Source organism: Ictidomys tridecemlineatus, chromosome 6 (genome assembly GCF_052094955.1).
Source record: "Ictidomys tridecemlineatus isolate mIctTri1 chromosome 6, mIctTri1.hap1, whole genome shotgun sequence".
Lineage (NCBI taxonomy): Eukaryota > Metazoa > Chordata > Mammalia > Rodentia > Sciuridae > Ictidomys > Ictidomys tridecemlineatus.
In genome coordinates this window covers 115,789,560-115,816,379 of record NC_135482.1, presented here as the reverse complement: position 1 = coordinate 115,816,379, position 26,820 = coordinate 115,789,560, and the positions used below count along the sequence as shown (strand labels likewise).

Genomic DNA, 26,820 nt, shown 5'->3' with positions numbered 1-26,820 from the left:
CTCTTCCAGACCTGGTCCTTTCATCCTGGAATCCCCCTTCTGCTGGCCATGGTTTGACCTCTGAAGCCTGCAACTTGCTGGTGAGAAAAGGGTGGTGTCTCCAAGCTTGAAATCAAGTAAAATAAGGATGACTGAAAGGGCAACTATATATGAATATATCCTATGAGTGTAAGAAAAAGCCCAGGAGAGCCTCATGCAGGGGTGCACACCTGTAATCCCAGCCATTCAAGGGGCTAAGGCAGGAGGATCACGAGTTCAAAGCCAGCCTCAGCAACTTAGTGATATCTGCCTCAAAAATAAATAATAAAAAGGGCTGGGGATGTGGCTCAGTGGTTAAACACCTCTGGGTTCACTCCCTGGTACCAAAAAGAAGAAGAAGAAAAAAAAAGCGCAGAAGAAGAGAGAACCAGAAGAAGCCAAGTGTGAAGAAAACCATGGAGGGGAGAAGAAAGGAAAGTTTAGCAGCAACTGTAGTGAGTGAGGAGTCCTCCCTGCTCTCCTTCCACCAGCATGAGAACCTCCATCGTGACTACTGGAGGTCCTGAGGCCCAATCCACCTCTAGGGAACTGAGGCCACTGGCAGAATGAGCCAAGAAGGTGTCAAGAGGGCTCCTAAGCTTCCAGCACAGGTGGGGAGAGGAGAAAGGGTAGGGAAAGAAGAGAAGGGGAAAAGAGAAAGGGAGGCAGAGTCCCAGAGAGCCATGGACAATATAGAAACAAAAAAGAATGCGAGAGAAGAAAAAGACAGAGATTCAAGTTCACAAATAGAGCCACAAAAGCCCCAGTGCCTCATATTATTAAAAAACTCTAATACTGAAAGTAGTGCTCACTGAGTGCTGGGGATGTGGCTCCATGGTATAGTGCTTGCCTGGCATGCATGAGGATCAGGGTTCAATCCTCAGCAGCACCACACACACACACACACACGCGCGCACACACACACACACACACACACAAAGGTAGGTGTCATCACTATTAGCAACATGATCCCAAAGGACAGGGCACATAACCTTCTAAGCAGGGAAGGTTAGAACCTGTCCTACTGACCCATCTTGCCACCCAAAGCCTCCACAAAATCCCAAAGGCAAGAATTAAGAGCCTATGAGCAGTAGGATAAAAGACCAGTAGACTAGAAGGGTCAGACCAGAATGCTGGGTCCATAGACTCACACTCTGCCGGCATGAAGGACCACGGTCTAAGGATGTTGGCATGTGTGATCCCATCCCAAGAGTGGAACTTACAGGGGAAACAACTGTTAGGAACTGGTGACATTTAACCTGGAGAAGAAAAGACTGGCTTGCAGACCTTGCTGGGTAGACAGACTTTGGAAGCTCCATCAGCACAGAAGGACTTGGAGTCTACAAAGTATCTGAAGAGTTCCTGTAACAAAAGAGACACCAAGCTTATTTTGTGTGGCTCCCCAGAAATAAAGTAGGAGGAAGGGGAGAAATGCATAAGGAGAGAGGTTTCAACTGGGTGGAAGGAAGAAGCGTTAAACAAGGCAAGATGCTGGTTGCTGCGAGGAGGTGCTGAAGGGCTTTCTGAAGCAGGCAGAGAGCAGGGTTAAGTGACCTCTCAATACTGTCCAGTTCTCACTGGGGATAAACAGGAACATTGAGGGCTTCAGTAAAACCTCGTCAAGCCAACAAATGTGCCAGTTCCAAAAATTGCATTATTAAAACAGAAAACCACATTAACTTGAGCTGATCTTCCCCTCCCTGCAAACCCCCATTTTATGGGAGAAAAGAGCTAATCAGCTATGGCAGCGGTCACAGCCCAGAATATGCCCTGTCTGCCTGGAAGATCTTTCTGCCACTGCACACCCACATCACACAGAATACCTGGTGCCAGGTGCAGGGCAGCACATGCTGTAGAGATAAACAAGCAAAGGAAATGTTTCTTAAAAGCTCATTGTTCGGAAATCACAATGCTAAATTCCAGTTTCTTGGAAGAGAGGTTACATAGGTCAGCTTCTGTGCTGCCTTGTGAATTCATTTTTTTCTGGCCAGGGACATGGGCCAGGATGTGAAAGCTAATTCACATGAGCCATTGTTTGAGTGCAGAGGGAGGGAGCCCCCAGCAAATCCTGCTCTCCTGCTGAGAAGCTGTGTGGCTTCCAGGAGTTACTTTACCTCTCTGTGGCAAGGACTTCTCTTATTTAGAGAAAACATTAGTATTTATCTATTACGATATTTTTGAGGAATAAGCAATTTGAACATTTATGACATTTGTTTTTTTCAATATAAAATGCTTAGAACGAACCCTAGCACTTAGGAAGGCCTACATTTGTTATAATATTATTAATATTATTATTATTATTTCTTAAAGTACTGTTGGAAGAGGCATGATGGAAAGGGAAATCTTGGGCTTTGAAATGACTTACAACTGGATTCATATCCTGCACCCTTAGTACTTTGTTCAACAATAGCTAGAAAAACGGTCAAAATCCTTCCTCTGCAGGGTTGGAATGAGAAATGAGAAATAATATGCACTCATTTCTATGCCTGGCATAGAGTACCTGTTCAAGAAACTTTCTATTTCCCTCTTCCCCTGGCCAGTGTTTCTTGTCAGTGCCCAAACACTGCTAGGAGACCCACATGAGAATGAGATGTAGTCCCTATTCTCAAAGGGCTCCTGGTCCTTAAGAAAGACCTGGATGCACACGATGACAAAGTGCTGTGACAAGGACTCTCATGGAAGTACCAATACAAAGGGTTCCAGGATCATAGGGGAAAAGATCCAAACAAAGTTGATCTGGGAGAATTGAGGAAATCGTTGCCTGGGAGGCAGCACTTGGGCTGAGGTTTGAGAAAGACCAGGATGCTGTGCTGGTCCAAGTATTGGTGGGAGAGGAGCGGGGACATTTCAGGCAGCACAGAGGATGGGCGGTGAAGAGAGCCACGAGGCTTTGTTGGGATCACTAGCCACCCTGCATCTCTGGTTTCTGTGCCAAACCCCTTGGGGTCTAAACAGTACATCCTCCCCACCCTGAACAAGCTGCTCATGTGGAGAATACACAGGAAAACCCCTGGCATAGAAGACACTCAAATCCAAAGTAGCATGCATACACCTCAAGGGGGACATTGCCAGGAAAGTTAAAGTGAACCCCAGATGGACAAGTCAGAAACGTGGTGTGTTTTAAATGCTTTTAATAAAATGGAGCTTCATGCCACTCCAGAGTCACCCCACCTTGGCCAGAGCATGGGTCACTCTGGCGTACCTGGGCTGGAACTCTGAGTCCCAGCTAGGGGCCCTGGAGTATGAGCTTTCGTCAGAAGCCCTCACACTGTTGGCAGCCTCAGACCCTTCTTGCCATAGCCAGCACAGATGTCCTCAAGGATTCAAATCCAAAACTGTACTAGTAACTTCTTCCTCAGGAGAATGAGCAAGGCCCCCAGGTGTGTGTGATCATATGTAGTGTGTGTGTGTGTGTGTGTGTGTGTGTGTACAGTGCATGTGTGTTTGTATGAGTGTATGTGAATTGTGTGTACATGTGGGCTTGTGTATGCATGTGTTATATGTAATGCATGGTTGTATAAATGTAAATGTGTTTATATGTAGTGGCATAGATAGTGGAATATGCACATATGTTTGTGGGCATGTCATGCATTGTGTATTGTGTGTGCATTTTGTGTAGTATATGTAGCAGGCATACATGCATGTGTGTGGAGTGTGGTTTGTGTATACATGCACTGTGTGTACATGTCTGTTCATGTATATGACTGTGTGGATGTATGTGAGTGAGAGATAAGGGGCTTGGAAGTCCTCTTCTGCAGAGTCAGGATTCAGAGTTGCCACCGGGAGGGAGGCTCTGAAGCCCACCTTAGTACTTCAGCCCTCCTGCTTGGAAAACTGCTGCTATTTGACAGATCTGGCTGAACTACTCCTAATTCATCATCATAAAGTGAGTGAAAATCTTCTCTGTGTCCAAATATTTCATTCCTCAAGTCTCTTGCACCAAAGGACAAAACTTTGGCCCTTCTTCCACTAGAGTGCTCTCCCACTCAGAATCCCTCCTAGGTGTCTCACTTGTCAAATTGAATCTCTGGGAAATGTCTAGGAAACTCCCAGGGAGCAGTGGGGCTCAACAAGTTACCTGTCTCTACAAGCCTCAGAGAGTCCTTAACAGGAAATGTAGGTAAGATCCTACCATGCACTCTCCACAGCCAGCCAGCCACAGGAGTAAGATCCCAGCCCTGCCCTCAAGGTCCTGGCCCAGAGAATGAAAGCTATAGGGCTCTTTGGGACACTAGGAAGTGCCAGGAAACCTGGGTGCTGAATCCAGTGACCCTGGGCAGGTACTTGGCCTCCCTGATCTCACCTGTGAAATGAAGCCAGCATTAAACTACACACCTCATTCAGAGTCACAAACAAGTTAAAGCAGAATATTAAAAAGACCAAATTAAAGATCCAAAAAGTGTCCAGGGGTGAGTGGAATCCCCTAAGCCCCACCATCAGTTAACCAGTGGGATCCAAGATCCCAGCCACTGGGATGAGATGGAGTCTCCCCCTGCCCTTGCTCCTGGGAGATTTGTGCCTTACTGACTAGGTTAGGACAAGAGGCGGAGCAAGGATGCACAGGCAGAGTTCCTGAGAACTTCTCAAAGGGCAGGTTAACCTAGCAAGGCCAACCTGCCCAATAACTAACTACTCCCTGCACCGCAGCATACATACTCTTTTACACGTCTCTCAACACATGGGCATACACAGAACACACCAACTAGGCATTACATCCAGAAGTGAAACTCACTCACACCCACCACATAGTGTATGCACACATACACAACACACACAGTACATGCATCCCATCGTAGATTATCCTACACACACACACACACACACACACACACACACACACACTCTAGCAGCCACACTACATGGCCTGCAAACACGATTTTCACATTCAATGGTTTCACAGAAATAGGCATTTCACTCATACACAACGCACATCCTACGCACACACACACTGCATGATACCACAGCCCTAGCTGCACAGCCACTCCTTCTCCAGCTCATCTCACACTTATTTGCACAAGGCTGCGCATAAACACGCGTTGACGCTACTCTATATCTCTTCTACAAGCCCTCACACTCAGGGCCCATCTGTGCAGTGCATCCCCCACGAGGCCAACTCCTGCAAGAGGCATCCCTCTAGGTGTGCAGCGGCCACAGTGGCCAGGAATTAAAATGCAGTGAGGAGGAGCCGGGCGCGTCAGCATCGCGTCTCCAGGAGTGCACCGCGCTCGCCACCGCCGCACCCAGCCCGTGTGAGCCGCGGGGCCAGCGAGCTGAGAAGCAGGTGCTCGGAGCCCAGCCGCGCCAGCGTCGCGCGGCCGCTGCTCAAGTTCGCCCGGGCCCGAGCAGGGCCGGGCAACCGGGAGAGGAGCTCAGCCTCCGCCACCGCGAGCTTGGAGTCTCCAGAGGAGGACAAGGGCTCACGGACCAAGGAGTCCGGGTCACTCCCGGGAGGTGTTGCCGGGGCTCCGCAGTTCCTGGCTCCAGGCGCCACTGGGGCAAGGAAGAGAAGAGACAGGGAACAGCGACGCTGGGCTTTTCTGGAGACTCGAGGCACCTCTGAGAGTGGCGCCAAGGGGAGAAGCAACACTTTCCCCTGGCCGGCAGCCTTGAAGGGACTCGGCAGCGAGCAGCTTCCCGCAGAAGCCTCTTCCTTGAGAAGAAGCCCCCAGCCCCAGGCGAGGGCGGGCACATCGCTGAGCTCGGGCGCAGGACTTGGGGAAGCCTTCGCGGGTTCCAACCGAACGCAGCCCGGCAGCAGTAAGAAGGAAGGGTCCTGGAGAAAAGGGAGTGAGGAAACAGCGGCTGGACGACCACTCACCCCAGTACACACCCACCCCACCCGCCCAGCCAGAGAGCTGCGGTGCGCCTCTGAGGGCGCTCTTTCCTTGGCGCCTTCTCTCGCAAGTCCCAGCACCGCTGGGCTATGGGCCAGGCTAGTGGGGTCCTTGGGGATGTCCAAATCAGGCATGGTTGCCGAGTGGCCCCTCTCCCAGGACCAGCGTAAAAGCTGGGGTTAAGTGGGGCAGGGGGGACTCAGCGAAGGGTCCCCCGAGGTCCAGAACGAGTGGAGGCGGAAGCAGCGCCCAGGGACAGGAGAGGCGGCTCCCAGTGGGGCCCCTCCAGAGGTAGTGCCCGGTGTCTGACGTCTTTCAGGAAGACAAGGGGCCAGGAAAGCCTGGGAGGCGCTCGGGAGAGGCCAGTGCCAGGGGCGGCGGGCCGAGGCGGCGCTCAGTCCCGGGCGGGCGCCCGCGGAGGCGGAGGCGGCGGCGGCGGCGGCGGCGGCGGCGGCGACGCCGGGCGGGCATGCCGCACCACCGGAGTTCCTTTCCGGCTCACGCTTCCCTGGCGCGGGCTGCGCGCGGCTGCTCCTGCTTCCACTGCTGCTGCGGACTCCCATGGCGGCTCCGCCCGGCCGGGGCCGCCGCTGCCGCCAGCCGCGGGCTGAATGAATGAGCCGGAGCGGAGGAGCCAGGCTGCCCACGGCCGCGCTCCCAGCCCGGGACGCTTCCGCATGGCCCGCGAGCAGCTGGCCCCCGTGGCGGTGGCGGCTGCCGGGCAGCCCAGGGGTGGTAGGGGCAGCGAGCGGGCGCTGCAGGGGCCAGGGGTCGCCCGCAGGGGCCGGCTGTCTCTGAGAAGTATGACAAACTTGTCTTGCTACCACTTTTTTTGTAACCTGAATAAATCAAGAGGAAAAATCTCAGATACTTTATTTCCATCAGCTTTCAACAGACTCCATAACACTCTCTTTTCTGGTAGCTGAAACTCCCAGTGTTAGTGTTTGCTTATAGATTAAAATTCTTAGAGGTTAAATGTCTTTTCATTGAGTATTATGACAGCTGTGATGAACCATGTAAATACAAAGTTAATTTTGCCTTGACAGCAGAATTGAGAGCTAAAAGGAATGCCATGATAGAGAAAATATATGTACATAGTGAGCAGAATTTAAATGAGCCTTCCAGACAGCATCCCATGTAAAAGCAAAAGCATAGAGGACCAACATTACATATCATAGGGTGATATATTTTCATGTAAATAGAATTATATTTGAGGTTATAAAGATTATAAAAACAATTGGTATTTAAGTTCAGAGGCAGAAAAAATAAAGAAGTAAACCATTATAATGAAGTGGTTTATTATTGACATGTTTGTGGAAATACAGAAGATATTTGTGTGGATTTCCATAAGTTATTTTGACATCATGAAAAATATTTTTGCTTGATTTTAATATATGGAAATATGAATAAATTTGTGCATAGAAAAACAATAATTATAAAAGCCATAACACATATTTATTAGAAATACTTTATGGAGACAATCCAGCATTATGTACTTTTACAATTTCATTTACCTTTTTTTTTAAAGGGGCTGGTATGGGGGATTGAACTCAGGGACACTCGACCACAGAGGCACATCCCCAATCCTATTTTTCTATTTTATTTAGAGACAGGGTCTCACTGAGTCGCTTAGATCCTCAACAAATTGCTAAGGCTGGCTTGGAACTCGTGATCCTCCTTCCTCCACCTCTCAAGCCACTGTGCAAATGTGCCTGAGTTTGCTTACTTTTTTTCCCCTTTTCTTTGATTGTCTTGATTATCTTACGAAACCACATTTATTCCATAAGAACTGAAAACTAGGTGGAAGGCATTGTTTTAAAACTCTGCAAATTTAAGTTTATTTTCTCAAATAATCATGCCATTTCCATACCTTAAATATTCATTTTAAAGTGAATGCAACATATTTACTGTCATGTCGTGATTTTTTTTTTCTGGGCAATTTAAATAGAGGTAACAGGACAAACCAGGTAACAAGAAAACCATTTCTAAAATAATTTGTTAATTGAATAAATATTTATCAAAATTATCACAAGCAATTATACTTTTTTTGTAGTTTTACTGATTTCATTTTTTTTCTCTCATCACTTATTTATCTGAGTTAATGTAGGGATCTCATATTTAACTGATCCTTTTAGATTCATCTTCTCCTGTGTGTGGTCTTTATATGTGCATTCTTAGGTATACTTTTAGGAATGTTTTATGAATGTGAGGAACATTCTAAATTTTTTTCTTCATAGGAAAAATTAGGCTTGGATGTATATTATCCTCAGACAATCCATCTGAGCTTTCCATACACTTGTTCTACAAATGGGTTACTAGGATATGGCCAATAATGTCACTGTTTATGCATTTATTACTGTATTCTTTCTCTCTAAACTATTAAAGAAATAAAAAAATAAAAAATAAGTGCATTGAAATGAATTTCAATTCAAATGTAAGTTTATATTTGTGCTTGCTTAAGGTGAGTAAGCTATATTTTTGGAAGCTTTTATATTTTGAAAGTTTGGAGTTTTATATAACTAAGTTGTACTTATTTAGTTCCTTTTGTTTGTTGTTTGTTTGTTTTTAATGGCTCAGCCAATTCCTTGCTGGTTACTTGTTCCCAGTTGAGTCAGTGACTCATCTTTTACTTTACTGTTTCTTTTACATTTATTTTCATTTTTAATTAACAGAATATTTCTTATATATAGGGTACAGTTAGACAATTCTCTACATGCATAAAATGTGTAATGATCAGTGTAGTTAACATCTCCATCACCTAAGCTGTTGTTTATTTTTGTGTACTGGAGACTTTACTCCATTTCTGCTACCACCCTCTACCAGAAAAAAAAAAAAACAAAAAACAGAAAACAGCATTTGCAATCTTGATTGGAGACTGCTACCTATTCACATTGAGGAGAATTGAAAGTATGCCTTCATTACACTTTCCCCCAAGTAATCTGCATGCCCTGTTTCAATTGTCCTTTTTAGAACACCATTGTGGCTTTTTAGATATTTTTCTTTTTGTTGCTAAAGTAAAACTGTGCAAGGAGGAAGCCTATATTGATATTGTGACTTTTAATTTGTGTTATCTCAAAATCATTCTTGGTCTGCATGATACTTCTTGAAATTGAGAGTAGAAGATGGATTCTTCTCTATTTTTGGCTTTCATAACATTGAAAAATATTTCTTATATTTCTTTGGAAGAAAATTCTACAAGCTGCTTTACTATGATCAGTTTTCTCCTAATATTCACATTATTACTTGAAACATACCAATAGTTTCAATAAATCTTATTTAGTAGTAAAGTATGTATAGATTAAAATAATAGGTAAATTCTCCAAAGCTTCCAAGTTGCTCCTTGGTGTTGCATAAAGCACTTATGGAAAGGCACTCAGTTATTCAGTTCATAAGAACACTAGACTATTTAAAAGCAACTGGAACCCTGGACTCTCTAATTTGTTTTCTATTCTGTATCAACTACTGTCCTACTATGCACCTCACTTACTGCTATTACTTATTATGAAGCACTAAAAAAACCTATTGGCAGCATCACCTTGTACTTTGGTTTTGGATGCAAAGAATGGCAGAAATCCTACATATCTCATGAAAGGCATTAGAATATATTTCCCAAAGTAAGCAAAATGACTATTGAGATTCTCAGCTTATCTTGCATCTAAAATAACTTGCAAATATTTTGAGTAAATATGAAAGTACTAAATATCAAGACAATTATTTTTTTTAAATCCAATTCATGTCCATGGGCACTGAGTATTTGTCATATTTATTAATTCACTTAAAAGATACATGGTATTCACAAAATAGGCTGTCACTGGATGTTGTTGCAGAGCCTCTGTTTTTTGCAGTCTCACCTCCATCTCCCTTTGAGAAACTTGTACAAGTGGCAGCTGTCCTAGAAAGATTGCTTAAAAGATTTGCAGTCATTGATCTGAACTGTCATGATTTTAAGAAAATGACCAAAGATTATATTAATGCATTTTACACCAAAGAATATTAACCAGAATCTTATTTTTCTTCTCTTTGGGCCCTTCAAGTTGAATAATAGCCATACCTTCTTCATAACACTCTAAAACTCCAATGTATTTCATACACTTTCAGAATACAATATCATGCAAAAAAAGCCCTCTGAACTGGTAAAATTTATATCTAAGTTGCTCTCAGTTGTTCTTTAGGATATACCACCATTTTTGGCAATATAAACTTGCATAGTATTAAATTCATTGCTAGAAATAGATTTAAATAAGATGTTAACAATGAAATATAAATTATACTAATTTATTATACATCTGAATATTGGTTTATTAATAGAGGGAGGTATACATAGTGTTCTTTCTCTCTCAGAAAGTAACAGATATAAAGACCTGACAGGACCATATTCAATGTAGAATATGCTATCCAAATGGGGAATTTTATGAAAATTACAGGTTATGAAGGCAAAGTACATTATTTTTATTTTTTTTAAATTTCATTAATTTGTTTTAATTTGTTACACATGACAGTAAAATGACCTTGACATATCATACATTTGAATCAGATGGGATAATTTCTCATTTTTCTTAGTGTACAAATTGTAGAATCACATTGGTCATGCAGTCACATAGATATACACAGTAATAATAATGTCTATTTTATTCTACTATCGTTCCTTTCCCCCCATCCCCACCCCTCCCTTCCCATCACTTCTCTCTACCCAATCTAAGGTGATGCTATTCTTTTTTTTCTTATATCTTCATACATGTATTTTGTAGAATGATGAAGGTCTCCTTCCACCTTCCATACCATTCCCCTTCTCCCTTCCTTTCTCTCCCACCTCTCTTCTCTATCTAGAGGTAATCTTCCCCCCATGCTTTTCCTCCCTACCCCATTTTGAGTCCCCCCGCTTATATCAGAGAAGACATTTGGCATTTGTCTTTCTGGGATTGGCTAAATTCACTTATCATAATCTGGTCTAATGCCATCCATTTCCCTGCAAATGCCATGATCTTGTTATTTTTTAGTGCTGAGTATTATTGCATTGTATATATATGCCACATTATTTTGTATCTATTCATTCATTGCATCTAGGTTGGCTCCACAGTCTAGCTATTGTGAATAGTGCTGCTATAAACATCGATGTGGCTGTATCCCTGGTGTGTGCTGTTTTTAGGTCCTTTGGATACAGACCGAAAAGAGCAATAACTGGGTAGAATGGTGTTTCCATTCCCAGTTTTTTAAGGAATCTCCATACTGCTTTCCACAATGACTGTACCAATCTGTACTCTCATCAGCAATATATGAGTGTACCTTCCCCCCCACCCCCCCGCATCTTCGACAGTACTTGTTGTTGTTTGACTTCATAATGGCTGCGATTATTACTGGAGTGAAATGGTACCATAGAGTAGTTTTAATTTGCATTATTCTGATTGCTAGAGATGATGAGCATTTTTTTGTGTGTATTTTTAATGGATTGTATATCATCTTCTTAGAAGTTTTCTGTTCAGATCCTTGTCCCAGTTGTTGATTGGGTTGTTTATTTATTTATTTATTTATTTATTGGTGTTTAGCTTTTTGAGATCATTGTATACCCTAGAGATTAGAGCTCTATCTGATGTGGGAGGGTAAAAATTTGTTCCCAGGATGTAGGCTCCCTATGCACCTCACATATTGTTTCTCTTGATGAGAAAACTTTTAAGTTTGAATTCATCCCACTTATTGATTCTTGGTTTTAGTTGTTGTGCTATAGATGTCCCATTAAGGAAATAGGGGCCTAACCCCACATTATGGAAATTAGGGCCAACTTTTTCTTCTATTATATGCAGAGTCTTTGGTTTGATTCCTAGATCCTTGATCCATTTTGAGTTAACTTTTGTGCATGGTGAGAGATAGGGATTCAATTTCATTTTGTTGCATATGGATTTCCAGTTTTTCCAGCACCATTTATTGAAGATGCTATCCTTTCTCCATTGCATACTTTTAGCCCCTTTGTCTAATATAAGGTAGTTGTAATTTTGTGGGTTAGTCTCTGTGTCCTCTATTCTGCACCTTTGGTCTATCAGCCAGTATTGGTGCCAGTACCATACTGTTTTTGTTACTATTGCTCTGTAGTATATTTTAAGATCTGGTACAGTGATACCACCTGTTTCACTCTTACTGCTTAGAATTGCTTTAGCTATTCTGGATCTCTTATTTTTCCAGATGAATTTCATAATTGCTTTTTCTATTTCTGTGAGAAATGCCATTGGGATTTTGATTGGAATTGCATTGAATCTCTAAAGTGCTTTTGGTAATATGGCTATTTTAATAATATTAATTCTGCCTATCCCTGATCAAGGTATATCTTTCCATCTTCTCAGGTTTTCTTCTATTTCTCTATTTATTGTCCGATAGTTTTCATTGTAATGATCTTTCACCTCTTTTGTTAAGTTCATTCCCAAGTATTTTATTTTATTTTTTTGAGGATATTGTGAATGGGGTAGTTTGTTCCTCATTTTCATTTCAGAGGATTTGTTGCTGATATACCAGAATGCTTTGAATTATGTGTGTTGATTTTATATCCTGCCACTTTGCTGAATTACTTTACTAGTTCTAGAAGTTTCTTGGTAGAGCCTTTTGGGTCTTCTAGGTATAGAATCATATCATCAGTAAATAATGCTAGTTTAAGTTCTTCTTTTCCGACAGTTATTCTTTTAATTTCTTTTGTCTGACTAATTGATCTGGCCAGTGCTTCAATAACTATATTTAATAGAAGTGGTGAGAGATAGCATCCTTGTCTTGTTCCAGATTTTAGAGAAAATGCCTTCAATTTTTTTCCATTTATAATGATGCTGGCCTGTGGCTTAGCTTAGATAGCTTTTACAATGTTGAGGTAAGTTCCTGTTATCCCTAGTTTTTCTAGCGTTTTGAATGCAGACCAGTGCTGTATTTTGTCGAATGCTTTTTCTCTGTCTATCAAGATGATCATATGGTTCTTATCTTTAAGTATATTTATATGGTGAATTACACTTATTGATTTTCGTATGTTGAACCAACCTTGCATCCTGGGGATGAATCACACTTGATCATGGTGCACGATCTTTTTGATATGTTTTTATATCCAATTTGCCAGAATTTTATAGAGGATTTTCGCATCTATATTTATCAGAGATATTGGTCTAAAGTTTTCTTTCTTTGAAGTGTCTTTGACTAGTTTTGGAGACAGGGTGATATTGGCCTCATAGAATGAATTTGGAAGTACTCCCTCTTTTTATATTTCCTGAAATAGATTAAAAAGTATTGGCATTAGTTATTTTTTCTTAAGGCATGATATTCATGATAATGAAATTTACTCTTTTGTTGGATTGATACTTAAGGTTAGATTGGCATGAGCTCATGATCATAACCAGAAATGATTTGCCCACTGTCATTTTGAAAAGAAAAAGGGCAAGATGGAGGCTAAACGTGGAGTTAATAGTAATAAGAATAATGCTGAGGGAACATGATGAAACTTAATGAGATACTGAACTTTAATCTTCGACTGACACATTTACATAGTAAAGGGACTTTTATCAATGTCAGCCAAACAAATTATGATCCTATGAAAAATGGTTCAGCTAGGATTGTTTCCCCTCTCCTCCTTTTAACCTATAAAATGGAAACAAATTTAAAATAATTTATTCAATGTATACATTATTTTGTACATTTAAAACTTTCTATTTCACACACATGACCAAACAAAAAATATCAATTACTTTAACACATCATCTCTCAGAATACATATTATCCTATAAGTACATGTAGAAAACATATAATATTATGTTCAAAGTGAAAATTAAAATTGAACAAAGGGGTTTTGAAAGCCATATCTTCTCCTCCAAAATATTCTCACACTATAGAATTGTTTCTACTTTGCCTTCTCTTTGAGATCATAGTCTTCAAAATATAGCAGAGACCTTAGTCTTATTTACCAATGAGAAATACTTTGAGCAAAAGTAGTCTGGTGCCATTTTAATAGCTTTTTTCTGAAGTACTGCTCTACCAGTCTAAAAGTTCTTATATGTGCACATGTCAAATTTCAGTTAGTATAAAAAAATACCTGAGACTGGGTGACATCAAGAAAAGAAGTTCATTTTTGGTTCATAGTGCTAGAAGTCCAAGGCCAAGAACTAACAACTGGTGATGGCCTTTTTTTCTGGCAGAATCCCAGGTGGATAAGGGTACCATATGGAGAGGCAGCAAGCATTTATATGTGTGTGTCCTCTGTTCTCTCTTCCTCCTCATCTGTAAAATGAGCTTAAGAAATCCAACCTCATAAAATTGTCTTGAAAATGAAATGTCACCAGGAGTACAGATTGCTAGGCAAAGTGTATGCACTGCATTGAGAATTGTACAAATGATATCTACAATTTTTATTTTTATAGTTAGTATTATCATTATTCCATGAAGCAAAAAAAATCTCAGTAAAAGCCAATATGTAGGCAAGCCTTGAGTAAGAAACTACCTCAGTGATTTCATCTCAAAGGGTATTTGGAAGTGATGAGTTAAAAAGAAAAAAAGCAAGGTGATGGAAGCAAAGACAGAATATTAGCCTCTAAGGCAACTTCTGAAAGGTAGTATTGTTCAGTATACACACTGAACAGGCATACAAGGTAACCCTTCTTTTAAGTTAGAGAATAAAAGACTTTTATGAGGAAATAAGCTTTTAGCCTGCATCATAAAACTGTAATATTAATTAAGCACTTAATGTTGTCAATGTCTTACATGAATATCTATATTTACATATCAGTGTATACACATCTACTTACTCATGTGTGAAACATGACACAGAGAGGATACATGAGTTACTCAAAGTTACACACCTTCTAGCTGGTTAATATAGTATTCAAATTTCTGCAACCTGATCCTCAAACTGACCCCTTAGACTTCACTGTTACTGTCTTTAAACTGATGAATGGAGTTAGAATAAATAAATGCACAATCCTAGAATTATAAAAATTTTTAATAAGCAGAATATATAAAGCAATAATAAATCAAAAAACTCTCTTTGGAAAATAGCAGCTTATCACATCACTGACTTCTTAGAGAATTTTTTTTAAATGTATATATTTTTACTGTAGGTGGACACAAAATCTTTGTTTATGTGATGCTAAGGATCAAACCCAGGGCCTCACTCATGCTAGTCAAGCATTCTACTACCACTGAGCCACAACCCCAGCCATACAGAATTTCTTAAAAAGAAAAACAACATATACAATTCAGAAAACATCCTGTGAGTTATAGATAAATATCTTATCAATTTTTGTACCAGACTAAAATATTTTTGATAAAGAGTAAGTCAGAAAAGTGGTACCATTTGTTTTGCCAAAATTTTTTTCACTTCCAATTAGTTTGGTCCATAAGTAGCAAAATAAGTTATTACTATTTTAAGAGTATGTTAAGACTATAGGTTCTCATTTACCTAATTGCAGAGAAAATTATTTTAAAAGAAATTTTCCCCTCAGAAGCATTATAAGAGTAAACATTAAATATGCATAGAAGATACAGCTAAGATTTTTCCTGAAGAAAATAAGCAATTTTTAAAGAAATATAACTGAAGACAATAGAAGTCAGTATATTTAACTACTAGGATTTTATTGTTTATTTTACTCACATAAAAAGAGATTTGAAATATGTCATTTTTCCTGTTTGCACACTGAAAGTCTGAAATTTATGATTTATCACAGAAAGGTTTTGAGACTGACAGCGGAATAGCTTGGTTAAAAACATAAAAATAAAAGAAATCTGAAAATTACTCAGGAAGATAAACTTATACTATGCTTACTTGTCATAACTTAAATACCTTTCTTAATCAGAAATAGGAAAAACGAAAGATTTTATATATATGAACCTCTTATATTTGGCACTTAGAGCATAATAAGAACCCTCAAAGCTGTAATTTCAAAGTTTTCAAGAGGATACAAACACAAGAAAAATAAAGGCAACTAACTGCTAAGGTGAGAGCATTGACATTCATACTGTTACTCTTTCAATTCCAATCCAAACTGCTTATAGGAATGACTGCATAGACTGTATCTTTTGCTGCAAAATACTGCTGCCAAATCTGTATAGAAATAAAGAGGGTGAATTTGTAAAATAGCTAATCTTTTCAACCTATGCCAAGAAAATTGATAACTTTCATTGCTGCCAATAATATACAATTTGATACCAATGAGGAAAAACACACTGTAGTGCTTTTATAACTAATATAGAAAGAAGATGTAATGCCACATGGTCTTCTACATAATTAAGATTTTACTCTTACTAACAAATTTTATCAGAGAAATTGATTTTATGATGTTTGAAATCACTATTTTCAAGATGTGCCTTGTGTGTGAGATCCTCTTTTCTTTTGGATCTTCTTTCTTTTCTCCCCAAACCCTCATCTCCATGCCAAATGTGGGCCTGTTTCTGAATGACATAACATCAGTCATTCAGAGATCAGGGTCTGGCATCAGGAGGACATGGATGTAGATCCTCGCTCCAACAATTTGCTAGCTATGCTACATTGTGCAAATCATGAAAACTCCCAAAATAACATCATTAAAATTGCAATAATATCAACCTCACAGGATTGGTGTGAAGACTAGATCAACAAGTACAAATTTGTGCTTGGCACAAAGTAAGCACTGAAAGTATTAGTTATTCTTGCTGTGTTATAAGCAGCTTTTGAAATCCTGCTTCCTGAAAGTCTTTCATATAAGGAAGAGACAGAATATGCTGGGTGACTACGGTATATATCAGACAGAAGTCTTCCCTCTGCCTGGAATCAGAGAACAAAGACAGCACAGTAAAACCTTATCATGCAAATACCAAATTGTAAGGAATAAAAATTTATATAATAAAATTATAGAATTAGAAAATAGGGAAAAGAGAAATATGACTATAGTCTTACTACCATAAAAGAAGCACTGTTTTCATTTTTGATAAATCTGTGTCTAGTATGTCTTAAGAATATTTTTCTGTTATACTATAAATAGATACAGTACATATGCAATACTGTGTCTTGCTTTTTAAAAATCTCTTAACATATCACAAACAGCCTCTGTATCCATATTTTTACTACTATTATTTTTATTGTCTTCTGTACTTTTTTATGTAATTGACTCTCACTGAAAACCCATCTTCACTATCTCTGGCCCCCCAAATCTTTCCTGTTCTCTGAATCTGAGCCTATATACTTTTTCTTTCACATATTCTTCCTTGATCGCTTCAATCAGAAGAAATAAAATAAGGCAGAAGGATATAACAGACACATTCTAGGCTCAGCATAACATTATAGACAGCATAGAATTCAGAAAAGATGTCATTACCAAAGTGACCTCTGAGTGATCAGGTCTTTAAAAATGGGTCAACCTACCTCAGAATTGCTCTGCTCTATCAACATTCTCACTTAAATATAAGGCCCCAGAATAATGGCTCACTGGTAGAATACTTATCTAGCATGTGGAAGGACTTGGGTTTCATCTCTGGTACCACATACACACCCAAGTCCCAATTGAATAAACTAATTAAAGTGTAGTCTAGCTAAAGAAAATATAGCACACAAAAGAACTCATTGCCTCCTAGAACTTAAGCAAACCACTCAACTAATGCAGCCTAAGGTTCCTTTGTCTTTTTATAAAAAAAAAAAAGCATGTCAAAACATTGTCTTATTTTAAGGAAAGCATAGTCTGATAATTTTAATTTAATTTATAATATCAGCAAAGTTTATGAATCAGCATTGAAATTTATGAGACTAATTCCAGCTTCATCAACTATAATGTGAGGATGGCAATACTGCCTTCAGAGAGTAGTCATGAGAATTTAATGAAATAAGGCATATGAAGAATTAGGCATAATACCTGACTACTCCTTTTATTATTATTTTTATAATTAGTACATATACCTAAAATAAAATTCATGAAATGCAAAAAATAGCTTCTTAAATTCTAATTTGAGAAGACTGAGGCATTAAAATGTAAGTGGCAATGAAAACTAAGGCACATATGATGGCCAAATAGGCAGAATAGATGATGAGTACTTTGAAGAAAGGAGTTCAGGAAGCTTTTTGTGGAAGGTTCTGGAATAAAGGAGAATTATAAATGCAAAAAAAGGAAAGAAAAGAAAGAAAGAAGGAAAGAGAGAAAGAAAGAAGGAAAGAAAAAAAGAAAGAAAGAAAAAAAGAAAGAAAGCAATGAGAAGTTACTTAACATTTGCAAGCATGTTCCCAACATAATATTTATTTTTATTCTTTTAAGAACATAACTATAGCCCTCACTCTCTGCTAGGCATTATTCTAATGCTTTATCGAGCTTAATATGTTTAATTTTCAAGTAGCTTTCAAGAATGTACTATAGTTATCTCCACTTTATAGTAGAGAATCTAAGGCTCAAAAAATTAATAGACATGTCCATGTCAGACAGCTAGTAGGGTAAAAATCTAGGATTTAAAACTGGCAGATTGGTTCTGGAGTCTATGTTTGAACCAGTATACTATGCTTCCCTATCAGGCAAGCAAAATTTAAGAGAACTCAGCTGGTGAGGATATGATATATAGAGGGAGAAAAATGGGAGTGGAAGACCTACTAGAAAGATAATGCAATAATCCAATATAGAGCATTGATGGTTTTATATTAGATGCAGGTAACAGGAATGAAAAAAATGAAATAGAAGTATATTAGTTAGGTAAGAGTAAGACCAAGAAAGACAAGTTTGCTCATGTTCATATAATTTATCTCGTTTTCCTCATATTTCTAGAAACTGTTTGCACTTTCCACTTTCAGATTGTTTCACAGAACATGTTTTCATGGAATATGCCAATTCATTTTCATTCATTATTTGTTTTACTTCTCCTGCAGTTAGGTCTTACACCATCTAAATGTTGAAAGATTGAACTGAGATTCTTAAAGAGAAAATAAAAAGCAATTAACACCTACAATAAAAAACCCTCCCCACAGCTTTATTCTGGCTCTAATCCTGTAGGAAAAAAAATATTTTTTTTTCTTTTGCACATTGAAACAGATCTTCAATAAGCAGAGGAATAGTATATGAAAAGCTATATAAGCAACTGGAGTTCTGGCTCACTGGTAGAATTCTGGCTGTCATGTATGAGGTCCTGGTTTTGATGATCAGCACCAAGTATAAAGTAATGATTAATATTTATTTTGGTGGTGCAGGGGACTGAACTCAGGGCCTTTTATATTGGAGGCAAGAACTCTACCAACTGAGCTATATCTCCAGCCCATGCTTGATCAATGTGATTCTGCAACTTGTATACTCAGAAAAATGAGAAAATATATCCCATCTAATAAAAATGTATGATATGTTAAGATCATTGTACTGTCATGTGTAACTAAGTAAAACAAATAAAAAAGTAAATTAATAATTAATTAAATAATTTAAAAAGAAAATCTATATGCTCAGAGACATAGATTTCTCACCTAACAGAGTCTTTTATATATCTATTCTTTAGGAATATCTATTAGTTCTCCGTGTTAATGCTTCACAATATTACTATAAGATCCTGAGGGTGTAAAGGCCCTTTCCTGGGGGCTGTTCTGTGAGTATCCCTTGTGATGTTGGAAACAGACAATTCTATGTTGGGACCATTATTTGAGGGAAGACAACAATGCTCATGACAGGTCACAAGATGGAGTCACTTCCTTCCATTAACTGTCACCCACTCCACAACAGCCACTCCTGGAATTCCCAGTGCTCAGAACCTGGTGACCTCATCTTGAAGAAATAATGGGGCTGGGGGCCTTCTGAGGACTCCCATTGGTGGAACGAGGAGTTGGTGAGTTCATTCTGGCCAGAGCCACAGTCCTGGTAACAAGCCTCGTACGAATGGATTCCTCAAGCCTCAAAATGACGGATTCCCCAATGGAGGACCTGGACATTCCTGGTTGTAAGTGCCCCTCTTATCCTTAGAGAGTAGGGGAATAACCTTTGTAGGCATGGGGTGGTGGTTGCCTCCATAAAGTGCTAAGCAGTTAATAGATAGACTCCACCAGAAAAGGGAGGACTCCTCGAAGACACAGACAATATTCTGCCCAAATATAAAAGATACATGGGAGTCTTTGTCAAGTGGGGAGCTTTGACTTCCGCAAGGACCTTGCCCTTAGAGAGACTTCTCAGTCTGAAGAATGGCATGGGTCCCGGACTGGGAGCCGGAAGTGCTGAAAGAGTCCGCATAAGCCATGGCCCCTGTTACACCTAGTGTTCCTCATCTGTCAAAGGCCAAAGTGGACTCTCAACTTCCTGCCAAAATAGCTTGAACTCTATCAGAAGACAATGAGGCAAGTCTTGCAAGAGGGAGGGAAAGAATGAATGGATGACTGAGCCAAATCAAGGAGAGGAATTAGAATCAGTTCAGGTCTCAAGCTACAGCTGTCAGACAACTTATCTCTTTTCTTTTTTTACTGCCTCAGTGTGGGTCCCATTGTACTTTGTATGGCTGGGGCTGGGCACTCTGACAATTGGTGGATGCATGATGTTTCTACACTGGAGGAAGAAGCTTCAGCGGGAGGAGCGTGCCCAGCAGTGGATGGAGGTGATGAAATCTGCAACATTCACTTACAGCCCATTCCTTTACTGGGTCAACAAACAACGCAGATATGGAATGACTGCGGCCATCAAGACAGGCCCTCCCAGGGCTGTTGCCAATGCTGAGATTAAAGTCCACATTTCAGATATTATGTGGGAGCAGGAACTCCCATAAAGACAGATGTTATGCCTTCAGAGTTAGCAGCCCCAAGGCAGAGGAATCTTTTCTCCTGCAACTTGCTTTGGTGGCCGCACAGCATCCCCTAGTTAACCCAATGACAAATCAACAGACCACATCCCCATTCCAACGGTCTTTCTGGAGATACCCTCTGCCCCCCCCCCTCTGAAAGTCAAACCAACCTCACATGCTGGACTACTCTGCCACCTAACTCTTTCTTAAGTCTCCTGAAAGGCATATCCACTTTTAATCCCTTCAGACACTGTCCCATGGGGTGAACTATTTCAGTGTGTCTCCTCTGGCTTCTCAGTTGTAACTACTTATCACTGAAGGAGGGAGCTTCAGCTACCAGAGGTAGTAGTAAAGGGAACTAACCTAGAGCATAAGATAATTACATAGAGGTCAGAGCCCATAGATTTGTTACATTATTAAAGATTTTTGAAAAGTGAGAGTCTTTTGTGTCTCATGTGCCTGTAGGAGGGCAATGTCCTTCCCCTGTTTGATGGGAAACAAGTCTCACTAATACAATGAGAACTGGAGGCTGACTTAGAAGAAACACATTGAACCAGTACTTGTGGATGAGCTCAATTCCCTCCATCAAGTGTTAAATGTGTTCAAGACCTTTGGCTAGGTCCCCAAAGGCACTGCTGTTCTATAGGATGGGAAGTACAATTTCCACAAGAGTGAAAGTTGCTGAGGGCACAAGGCTATGTGAGTCCCATGGTGCCTATGCCATTGGCCAAACAAGTCAGCATGAAGGCAATGAATCACACCACACTATGGGCTGAATGTCTGGTATCTAGTATATATGATTTAAAAGACTTTTTTTATAAGATGGATACAATATCTTTATTTTTTTATGTCATGTGGAGGATCAAACCCAGTTTCTCACATAGGCCATGCAAGCGCTCAACTACTGAGCTATATCCTCTGCCTGATATATTAATCTTAGGTGGTAGTGCTAAGTGGTAGTGTCTAAACATTGCTTCTAATATAAGCACAATGGAAAACGGCTATTCTAATTTTTCTTTTATTGATGAAATAGACAGGTTCCAAGGGTGTATGTCATTATCTTCTTTGTTGGTATTATTGCTGCTGAGCCACTTCTCCCATTTATACCTGCCTGGCATTAAATTTCTGGGTCTTTCCACCAGACATCTTGGGACCCCTTCCCTAATCATGCATTGTTAAAACATACTTGGTGAATGCTTTAGTGTGTGTAGAGTGTCATCAGCTTAAACTATAGATTTGTTTAGAGGAAGGGCTAGTGAGTAGATCTTAAAATTATACAAAGAAATCCGCGGGTGATTGGGCTGTCCTTCCTTGCGCCCGCCTTAGCTGCAGAAGCCACCACCGCCAAGCCTTGTGCAGCATTCTTTGGGCTAGGGTCCTGTCCTCGGGGCTCTGAACTCTGGCGGCAGTGGCTCCTGCATTCAGTGGTTCTTGTGCTCTGGCAAGGACTGAGCTCCTGTTCCTGGAGGCGGAGGTGCTGGTGCCGGCTCCTGAACACTGAAAGCGGCGATAGTGGCTTTGGCTCCTGTGTTCTGTGGATAGCGGCCGCGGGTGGCTCCAGTGTCCAGGAAAGGGTGACTACAGCAGCGTTCCCTCCCGCTCTCTAGCAGCAGCAAAGGTGGCTCCCGTGCTCCTGGCGCAGCGTTGGCTCCAACAGTTCCTGTGCTCTGGTGGCGGCGACTACAGGAGCTTTCACTCCCGTGCTCTGGCAGCAGCGGCTCCTGTGTTGGGGTGCAGCGTTGTCTCCAGGTGTTCCTGTGCTCTGGGGGGCGGCAGCGGCTTCATGCTCTGGCCCAAGGGATCCCACACTCTTGATGCAGCATTGGCTGCCAGGGTTCCTGTGCTCTTGTAGCATCGTCGGTGGCGGCAGCAGCGGCTCCAACGTGGCGTTGGCTCTACAGATTCCTGTGCTCTGAAGGCCACAGCATTGGCTCAGGTCGGCAGCGGTGGCGACATTGGTTCCCCGGGGTGTTGACTCCTGAGACAGCGTTGGCAGCTGCTCCATGTCGGCTACAGCTCAGGCGGCGGCAGTTCTGGTGGCGGGAGCTCCTCTAGCGCTCCAGCAGAGGCAGCGGCTCCAGGGGTGGCGTTGAAAGCTCCTGCTCCGGACCTGGTCGGGCTCCTGCTCTCAGGAAGCAACAAGGAACATGAGGGGGGCTGAGCTAAGGGTGGTTTGGAAAGGGACTCATGCTCTGCCCTGACTTCCGGTTTCTCATCAAGGGGCATGGTGACATGCGCAGTTTGTAAATTTGGACCAATAGTCTTGCTACTTTTTACAAACCCTTATTAGCATAACAGTAAACCAATGGCATCCACCCAAGAGGTATATATACCATAGCTGCACGCACTCTCTTGTTTTCGAGGGTGGACTTTGACTTTGGTATCTGCAGTAAAGATTGGTGGTGAGCTTCTGGGAGCTGCTGGAAGACTGGTCGGGGCAGAGCCTGCTATCAAGAGCTGTTTGGCTGCAGAGGTTGCTGCTTACAAGGAATCCACCTGCCAGTACAAACAGGGAATTATATTTTCCTTACAGGAATCTTTTAGGAAGGTATGTATACTTACTCATATGTATTAATACAAATAAAATTACGTTTTCTTTATATAATTTCACACATTTCTTATTCAAAATAAGAAATTGATTTGAAAATTAGACAAAGACAATACATGGTGGCCCACATCTGTCATCCCAATTATTGGGAAACTGAGGAAGGAGAGTTGCCAATTTAAGGTTTCTTTTCATTTAAAATGACTAATACAAAATCTATTTCCAGGAATTTATCTGTTTTAAACAAAATTGCCAAATTTGGGGATCAAGAGCTATGTAGCATTATATTATTTTCCTGTTAATATGGATGGGGTCATTCAAGGTGCTCTGCTTTTATTCTTGATATTGACAATTTTTGTCTCCCTCTTCAGTTCGTATGGTTAGAAATTTATCAATTATATATATATATTTAATATCCATGTTCGCATTGAATTTTCTTCATTTTCTTTTATTTCGCTGATTCTGAGTTTAATATTTATCATATGTTGACATAGATTGATTTTTTTTCTTCTTTTCAATGTGAATGCTCTGGATAATTATTTTGAAACTATTTTTTTTTCTAATAGAAACAATTAATGATACCCATGTTCCTCTCAACACTAAATAAATGCAATCCATAGAATTTACCTGTATCAGCTATCTAGTGTTTAAAAATTATATTTGTATCTTTGACTCCTGGATTATTTGAAGTTATGCTGTTTGATTGCCAAATATTAGGGATGTTATACATTATTTGTCTCTTTCTCATTTGTGTGTGTGTGTGTGTGTGTGTGTGTGTGTGTGTGTGTACATGTTGCCCAGGAATGGACCCAGTGCTTTAAGTATGCTGCTGAGTGCTGTACCACTGAACTATTTACCCAAGCCGCATTGATATTGAACACAAAATTTATATGATATCAACAGTTATACATTTTGATGTTTGTTTCCTCTGTTGTCTAGATTGTTGAATATTCTGTGTGTATTTAAGAAGTGCTGTTTTTGTTGTTGGTGGGATTTTGTTCTGTAAATGTCAATTAGTTCAAGTTCTCTGATTATTTCATAAAGATTATCATCTATGGATTGTTGAATTTCTGTGTAAATTTTCTATTAATTATTGAACAAGTGCTATTGAAATCTTCATCTTTGTCATTGGGTTTTAAGTATTTTGCTTATGGATCTATCATTTTATGTGTTCATGTACTTTAAAAAATTTGGGAGAACATGCAAATTTAGGATTGTTAAGACTTATGGAATTGTTCTTTTCATCAGGTAATGTGCTACCTCACATAGTTCTGTTTTGAGGTTCTTTTTCTTTCATATTATTAGACCTTCTTGAGCTTTCTTTTGGCTAAGGGTTTCATAGTACACATTTTTTCCCATTGCTCAAAAGACAATAAATGATTTTAATTAAATGCCTACCAGTACATAAATATCCTTATTGTAGTAAGTTTATTTTGTCTTATACTATCATGGAAAATATTTTATAGCTTTTTAATTTTGAATTCTGTAAATATTAATATTTCTGACTATACTTATTAGTACAATGTGAATTGTCTATAGATGTAAAAAAATTCATTCTATGTGAGTAAAATTTTCTCTCATGATGACCATCATACTGACACTAAATTTGCCTTTCTATAGTTTGCCAACTGTTTGACATATACTGAAGCAGATATATCAGGAATGAAGAATTTTTTTAAATTAAGTGTGAAAATAAAAATTTATGATTTTTATATTTGTCTATTGATGCTAAGAATCTGTTATTTAAGTTGAATATTGGTAAGCTAGCAGAATTTAAAAATAAGTAAAAAGATTATTCAGGTATATTTGAATTGTAAAGTCAAATAAATGAAAGATGAAAGGTGGCAGCCAAGTTTCTCACTGTTGAGAAATAGATATCTTTTAAAATGTTGAGGCAACTTCCTTTGATCCTTTTTTCTGGTGTTTTAAACATAAGTGGGTAGTAGATTTTGTCTAATACTTTTTCTGAATCTATTGAGATAACCATGTAATTTTTTAATTTAACTCTCTTTTGTGCTGAATTACGTTTATTTATTGACATATTTTGAACACACCTTGAATAATTGGGATGAAATCCACTTTATCAGGATACACACTATCTTTTTGATTTTTTTAGTGTGGTTCGGTAAGGAGTTTTGCATCTATGTTCATCAGGGATATTGGTCTGAAATTTTCTTTTCTTGATGTGTCTTTGTCTAGTTTTGCTATTAGGATATTACTGGGCTTCACAGAATGAATTGGTATTGTTCTCTCCTTTTCTATTTCATGGAATTAAATTTGAGGAGTACTACATTACTTCTTCTTTAAAGGTCTGACGGATCCCAGCTAAGGATTCATATGGTCACAGATGTTCCATTGTTTAAAGACTTAATAGCTGTTTCATTTTCATGAATTCATATTGGTCTACTTAAGTTTTACATTCTTATGGTTCAATTTGGGTAGGTCAAATATCTCTAGGAATTTGTTACTTTCTTTGACATCTTCCAGCTTAATGGAGTATACATTTTCAAAATAGTTTCCAATGATCTTCTGGATTCAGTAGTGTCTATCATGATATCTCCTTTTGCATTAGTAGCTTTGTTAATCTGGGTCATCTCTCTCTTTCTTTTGATTAGTTTGCCTATGACTTTATCCTTGTTGCTTATCATTTCAAAGAATCAACTCTTTATTGCACTGATCATATTTATTACTTCTTAGTCTCAATTGTCTTTATTTCTACCATGATTTTAAAATTATTTTTTGTTTTCTACTAATTTTTACCTTGTTCTTTTTCTAGGGCCTTGAGATATAATATTAGATTATTTATTTGGTATCTATTTTTTTTAATGTAGGACTCAGTGCTCAAAACTTTTCTCTTAGAACTTCCCTCATTCTTTCTCAGAGATTTTAATATATTGTATCTCTATTTTTTTGTCATCAGCTTTTAATCACTGTGACCAAAAGATCTGACAAGAATAATTTTAGAGAAGAAAAAGTTTATTTGGAGCTCATGGTTTCAGAGGCCTTTGTCCGTAGATGGCCAACTTCATTTATGTGGACCAGAGATGAGGCAGAACATCATGTCAGAAACATGTGCAAGAGGAAAACAGTTCAAGACATAGCCACCAAAAAGAAGAAAGAACTCCACTCACCAGGGACAAAATACAAACTCCAAAGACACACTCCCAGTGACCTACCTCCTTTAGCCAGACCTTAGCTGCCTATAGTTACCACTCATTTAATCCATTTAAGTGGACTAATACACTGTTTAGGTTGATACTCTCATAACCTTATCATTTCTAAATTGCAAGAGCATTATCTCACACCTGAGCCTTTGGAGAACACCTCATATATAAACTTTAACACTTTTGTTTCTAAGAATTTTTTTTTATTTCTTCCCTACATGCACTCTTCTGTGATTCATTTCTCATTAAAATGTATATTATTTAATACTAACGTGTTAGAGGGTTTCTGCTTTTTATCTTGTCATTAATTTATAATTTTATAGTTATTATTTTATAAGATGCAATTTATAAGATATTTATAAATGCAATGAATTATCTCTATTTTTTGTGTTTGCTGAAATTTGCTTTGTGCACTAAAATATGATCTGTTGTAGAGAATGTTCCATATGCCACAGAGATAAAAATGAATTCAGTTGTCAATGGATGAAATATTCTGTAGATGTCTGTGAGATCCATTTAATTAGTAACACTTTTTAGTTCTGAAGAGGTTTTA

The 26,820-nt window shown here is 39.4% G+C and overlaps 1 long non-coding RNA gene across 1 annotated transcript; it reads left to right on the top strand.

Annotated features, from left to right (window-relative positions):
* The first annotated feature begins 22,886 nt into the window (after positions 1–22,886).
* On the top strand, positions 22,887–26,538 carry LOC144378402 (uncharacterized). The gene is made up of 2 exons (XR_013440056.1): positions 22,887–23,106; positions 26,024–26,538. It is a non-coding gene; the product is annotated as an uncharacterized LOC144378402 (long non-coding RNA).
* The last annotated feature ends 282 nt before the right edge of the window (positions 26,539–26,820 follow it).